We start from the raw sequence: 7,167 nt of genomic DNA, 5'->3' as shown, positions 1-7,167 counted from the left end.
GAGCTGGAATAGAGCGCACCGGGCTAGAATAGCACACTGCAGACACCGTGCGTTCTACTGCATAACGCGATGCCTGACCAGTAACACGCTCCCACAGTAAGCATGAGGAGTTGGCTCAGGTCTCCAACCTGACTCATGCAATCTCCTCGTGTGCCACCCCAAAAAATATTGGGGCTGCCTCTCGGGCTTCCGTGCTTGCCGTGTACCTTCATATCGTCGCCGTTCCTCTGTTCTCAGGTATTTATCCTAGTAGTATCACCGTTCCGCTTTCGCTGCCTCTATCTCCTCATTAGGACAGTGAAACACCCCCGACTGTGTCCAGGGTCCTGCTTCATCTAATATCTCCTCCCAGGTGCATTTCCCCATTAACCTGTTAAGTCGACCCTCTACTTTTTCGAACATTCTGTTAAAAATCGCGCAACATTTCAGCACCCTGCTACTCATGCCAGGAATATAGTATATGCATAGGATTAGTATGTGTGGATAGCAAACACTCTGACGTTTCTAAAACTGGTTAAATCACGGCTGTGACTTTAACAGAGCGTGAGTTTCATCGAATAGCGCAGGAAAACCTGATCACTGAAAATGGAAATAAATATCCTTGCGCTTACTTCCAGGAATTGTTCAAAGTGAACCGAATTACATGAGACCGAGGTTTCAGCGCCTACAGCTACAACACGTTGTCTAGAGTCTTGTCATTTGATTCGCAATTAATTCTTGGTCTAACCGGTTCAAGGGAACTCCTTCCCTCCGTTCTCCGACCGGATGTTTTGGTCGAGCTCTCTCGGCCATGTTTTTTTTTACATCGCCTCCTGATGAATTTTATCGCTTATTAACGTGTACTAATACCTAAAGTTGCATTACAAAAGTATTTCGAAGTGTTTTGTGAAAGTTTATCGTCAACTTTTTGAATTTTAAAAAATGACGTTACGTTATAAAACGCTCTTTTTTTCCGTTTATCATACAGTCTACATAGAACGATATCTAGGCTATATATGGACTGATTTAATCGAAAAAAAGACCCAATAGTGATTATGGGACATCTAGGAGTGCCAACAAAGAAGATGGTCAAAGGTAATGAATGTTTTATATTTTATTGTGCGGTTTGTGTAGCGCCGAAAATGCTAATTATTTTGTTTACGTCCCCTGCGGGTCTTTTGTGGTGTTACATGCTATCAGATAATAGCTTCTCATGCTTTCCCGAAAAGCATTTTAAAAATCACAAAAATGATTCACAACGAGTGTAGCCTGGTTTGGTGGGTTAATCTGTCACGTTCGTCGTAACGATGAGACCAAGGCGCAGCGTTATATGAATACATTCCTCTTTAATAAAGAAAGAACACTAACAAAATAACAAAAGGAATGTGAAGCTATATATAACGAGTGCTGACATGCAACTACACATAGACAATAACCCACAATACCAAAATGGAAAATGCCAACCTAAATAGGATCCCCAATCAGAGACAACGATAAACAGCTGCCTCTGATTGGGAACCAATTCAGGCCACCATAGATCTACATTACCTAGACATACGGAAAAAATAGATACACAAAAACGCTAGATAGGCCAAAAACACACATACCCACCCTTGTCACACCCTGACCTGACCAAAATAACACATAAAACATAGATAACTAAGGTCAGGGCGTGACAGTCCTAGAGACATTAACGATACTCAGGTTTGTCCAATTTACACATTATGATTTCCCTGTTAAAAGAGTTGTGTTTTCTGTTGTCCTTTGTAGAATATTGAATTGTTTACTGTGTGCGGTCGTTTCTTGAGTAAGTTTTCGAGATTTAGTGTTAGCTCTTTTTTTTGCTGTGATCCTGCAGCTACTGTTTCTCAGTAAAGTATTATGCTCATCCTTAACCACTGATTCCTCGTCTTGTCTTTTCTCTGCACCTGGGTCCAACCTTACCACGTTCCAGCAAGCTTCTGCCAAAACATGGACCCAGCAGAGATCACCCAGATCAAGAATGTTGGAACCCACCAAGGAGCACTGCGGGGGCGGCAGCAAGAACAACTCTCCCAAATATTACAACTTACCGGCTCCATCCAACCACAGTTCAACCCTAACCCAGGAGGAGCCAACGTCCAGGTCTCATCGCCCAGTGCTACAGGCATCGCTGTAGTTCCTCCAGGTAACCTGCACCGGGAACCCAAGATCCCAGCCCCCGAGCGGTATGACGGCCACCCAGGAGGATGCAAGGTGTGCCTCATTCAGTGTTCTCTGGTGTTCGAGCTACAGTCCTCCTCGTTCCACACCAATCGGGCCATGATCGCTTACATCATCTCTCTACTCTCAGGCAAGGCCCTGGTGTGGGCAACGGCGGTGTGGGAACAGCAGCCACCATCCTGCAGCATATTAGCCATCATTGCTGAGCTGCGATGAGTACTCGTCCACCCAGTCGGAGGACGAGAAGCGGCCAGCCAAGTATTCAACAACCTCCAAGGGGCCAGACCAATGGCTGACCTCACCATTGAGTTCAGCACACTCGCTGCCGAGAATGGGTGGAATACAGAGGCCCTGGTCACTGCTTTCCACCAGGGTTTGTCTAACTCTATCAAGGATGAACTGCACTCTCGGAAACCTTGAGTCCCTGATAAAGCTGGCAATCAGGATCGACAACCGCCTCAGAGAATGCGTGAAACAGTGCCTTTTTGACACCATTCTGGTTTCCTGAGCACCCCAAGCCACCCGAACCCAGCATTGAGGAGCCCATGCAGCTGAGACGCACGCGTCTGAGCCCACAGGTGCGTGACAGGCGTATTGCAAAGGCTGCTGCCTCTACTGCAGAAGTCTTGACCATCTCTGTGCTACATTCCCAGAGCTGACGGGAAATGCCAGGGCTCAGCAGGACAAGGAGAGACCTTGACGAGCTGTGCAGTTACCCCCTGGCTACCCAGTCACCGCAACCCTCTACTGGGACAACCGTCAGCACCAGATTCAAGCCTTCGTGGACTCCGGGGGCCGAAGATAATTTAATTGATCAGGACTTCAACCAGAGAATTACAAATCCCCTGCGTGAAGTGACCCATCCCTCTGCAGATTCAAGCCCTCGATTGGTGGAATATCAGACCAAGCCCATTCTACTGAAGGTTTGGGGTGAACCACTCAGACTCTTATTTATATTTGATCACTGCTCCCAAGAACCCCTTTATTCTAGGGTACCTCTGGCTAGAGCTACATAACCCACTATTCTCATGGTCCACAGGGCACCTACTAGACTGGGGTAAGGACTGCCAGACTAAATGTCTAATAACCCCACCAAGAGTCTTGTCCTCCTGCAACCATTGAAGAACAAGACTTCTCCACTCTCCCTCCCGAAGTGCATGAAGATGGCGCCGGAGGGGATGGCTGCCGTCTTATCGGCTCTTAACCAACTATGCTACTTTGTTTGTTTTTCGCATTGTTTGTAACATGTTTTGTACATAATGTTGCTGCTACCACCTCTTATGACTGAAAAGAGCTTCTGGACATCAGAACTGCGATTAATCACCTCAGATTAGACAGAGTTTTTCTTCAATGAGTCGGATAGGAGGGAGATACTACAGACACCCGACCAGGCCCAGATCCCAGACATTCGCTGCAGAAGGAAACAGAGATTTTGCGGAAAAAGATGGGGGTGCTTTCTGAGGATCAGGTGATGAGTGGCTAATCTGCCTTTGCCTTCCGTCCTGCTAGCTAATGATCAATCGATAGAAAATAAATGGGACAAACTGAAAGCATGTACAGTTGAAGTTATACATTTACATACACCTTAGCCAACTACATTTGATCTCAGTTTTTCACAATTCCTGACATTTAATCAGAGTAAAAAATCCCTTTCTTAGGCCAGTTGGGATCACCACTTTATTTTAAGAATGTGAAATGTCAGAATAATAGAAGAGAGAATGATTAATTTCAGCTTTTATTTATTTTATTTCTGGGTCAGAAGTTTGCATACACTCAATTAGTATTTGGTAGCATTGCCTTTAAATTGTTTAACTTGGGGCAAATGTTTTGGGTAGCCTTCCACAAGCTTCCCATAATAAGTTGGGTGAATTTTGGCCCATTCCTCCTGAAAGAGCTGGTGTAACTGAGTCAGGTTTGTAGGCCTCCTTGCTCGTACATGCTTTTTCAATTCTGCCCAAACATTTTCTATAGGGTTGAGGTCAGGGCTTTGTGATGGCCACTCCAATACCTTGACTTTGTTGTCCTTAAGACATTTTGCCACAACTTTGGAATTATGCTTGGGGTCATTGTCCATTTGAAAGACCCATTTGCGACCAAGCTTTAACTTCCTGACTGATGTTTTGAGATTTTGCTTCAATATATCCACATAATTTTCCATCCTCATGATGCCATAGATTTTGTGAAGTGCACCAGTCCCTCCTGCAGCAAAGCACCCCCACAACATGATGCTACCACCCCCATGCTTCACGGTTGGGATGGTGTTCTTTGGCTTGCAAGCCTCCCTCTTTTTACTCCAAACATAACCATGGTCATTATGGCCAAATAGTTATATTTTTATTTCATCAGACCAGAGGACATTTCTCCAAAAAGTACAATCTTTGTCCCCATATGCAGTTGTAAACCGTAGTCTAGCTTTTTAATGGCGATTTTTGTAGCAGTGGCTTCTTCCTTGCTGAGCGGTCTTTCAGGTTTTGTCGATATAGGACTCGTTTTACTGTTGTTATAGATACGTTTATACCTGTTTCCTCCAGCATCTTCACAAGGTCCTTTGCTGCTGTTCTGGGATTGATTTGCACTTTTCGCACCAAAGTACATTCATCTCTAGGAGACAGAATGTGTCTCCTTCCTGAGCGGTATGATGGCGACGTTGTACTATTGTGTTTATACTTGCGTACTATTGTCTGTTCAGATGACCGTGGTATCTTTAGGCATTTGGAAATTGCTCCCAAGAATGAACCAGACTTGTGGAGGTCTACTTGTGGAGGTCTTCCGAGGATTTCTTTTGATTTCCCCATGATGTCAAGCAAAGAGCCACTGAGTTTGAAGGTAGGCCTTGAAATACATCCACAGGTACACCTCCAATTGACTCAAATAATGTAAATTAGCCTATCAGAAACTTCTAAAGCCAGGACATCATTTTCTGGAATTTTCCAAGCTGTTTAAAGGCACAGTCAACTTAGTGTATGTAAACTTCTGACCTGCTAGAATTGTGATACAGTGAATTATAAGTGAAATAATCTGTCTGTAAACAATTGCTGGAAAAATTACTTGTGTCATTCAAAAAGTAGATGTCCTCACCGACTTTCCAGAACTATAATTTGTTAACACAAAATGTGTGGAGTGGTTGAAAAATGAGTTTTAATGACTCCAACCTAAGAGTATGTAAGCTTCCGACTTCAACTGTACATAGGCGTACAGAGGCCCATTATCAGCAACCATTGCTCCTATGTTCCAATGGTACGTTGTGTTAGCTAGTCCAAGTTTATAATTTTAAAAGGCTAATTGATCATTAGAAAACCATTTTGCAATTATGTTAGCACAGCTTAGGTTTAGTTAATTAATTCAACCATTTAAAAAAACAAGCACACATAAATCTTGAAAAAGCCATACATGCTCATGAGTAAAATCATTGAGGATAACACACAATAAAGTGTGGGACTTATTTCCATTGTGGTCCTCTTGAGACAAGATGGCTAGACAAGATCGAACACAGTATGGCAGTGAAATAATAAAATTTTATTTGACTCCAGTTTGAAAGGAAGCCTCCATAGCAGAGTATGTGTTTGCAGATGCCTTTCTTTTGACTTGGATGGTTAATATTTGACTTTTGAGGATAGGCCCTGGCCCCATGTTTAGACTTGAGGGGGTCTGCCACTACGGTCACTGATCCCAGCTGGATAGCTGAGTCATTTTCAGAATCTTAAAACAGCTGAAAGTAATATGCTACAGTACTGTAAATGACAGTTTTTACATTAGGCAATACACTTACATTACCCAACGAAATTGAATAAAATATAAGAAATTAAATGAATGAAAAAAAAAAAACATTTAGCACACATTAATTTGCCGGTCTTGAGCATTTGGCCATAAATTCTCATCCACATCAGTGAATGTCCTCATTGTTCACGCACTGTGGGAAAAACATTTTGGCATGGCGAATCGAAGCTTGACATTGGTCTGCATTGATGTCTTCGCATGTCTCATCTATGGCCAGAAGGAGCGTGGCACACTCATGGGGATGGTGATTGTACACCTACCTCCATGCTGAAAAAAATCCTCAATAGGGTTGACTCTTCTTATAACTCTTCTTTTTAGGATTTTCATTATAATCGTCATTAATTAAATAAACAGTCTGTCTAAACATTGAAGATAGTCTCATCCAGCATGGTCTCCTCGTGATTGAAGGAATCAGAGCCATCTACTAGGTTTGGAGGAATGTATTTGTCATCCCACTGGTCGGAGCTCGGAATCAGTCTGTACCTCACCATGTATTGCCACATTGACCTCTCCAGAGTCCTGGTGATTAGACGTCTCACACACGGAATCAAACGGTAACCACACAACACCAAATCATACAGGTGAATGCAGCCCACAGCACGGTGATTATAACATTTTTCCGTTTTCAAAACATACTATCGAACCACCCAGTCAGTGAGGTATCCGCCCCAGAGTTCTTTGCTAACTCTTTAGCCAATGTGGTTAAACCAGCTAGGGCCTTGTTCACTGATCCCATCTGGTGATGTGTTATTAGGAATAAACGTGCAGCAATGAACCCCTATCACTCTACATACCCAGCCCTTTTCTGCCAATATCATATCGAGAGCCAGTCTATTTTGCCAGGTCATGAGGGAGGTGGTGGATAATTGGTCAGAGATCCCCTTCACCGCATCTCTAGTCTGCTTCACAAAACATTGTTGATTATAATATATATAATTGATCAAGTCCACATTTTTATTTATCGTTACCCAACAGAAGAACGTAGAGGTAAAGCCTTCACGTATTTGATTCATAGCTTTGTATTCATCTGGAACTCCCCTGGGGATGCCAATAGCATCCACCTAGACAGGGCTACTCCCATCCTGGTCAAAACTCCTCCTGTGCCTACTTTGGCCTCCTATAACTGGCCTCTGATGACTAATTCTAACTGTTTGCACCAATAATACTGGGGCGCAAGTACCTAACCACCCGTTTGGTAGTGTCTGTCGT

The sequence above is a fragment of the Oncorhynchus gorbuscha genome, linkage group LG22, assembly GCF_021184085.1.
Source record: "Oncorhynchus gorbuscha isolate QuinsamMale2020 ecotype Even-year linkage group LG22, OgorEven_v1.0, whole genome shotgun sequence".
NCBI classification, from domain to species: domain Eukaryota; kingdom Metazoa; phylum Chordata; class Actinopteri; order Salmoniformes; family Salmonidae; genus Oncorhynchus; species Oncorhynchus gorbuscha.
This window is presented reverse-complemented; position numbering follows the sequence as displayed.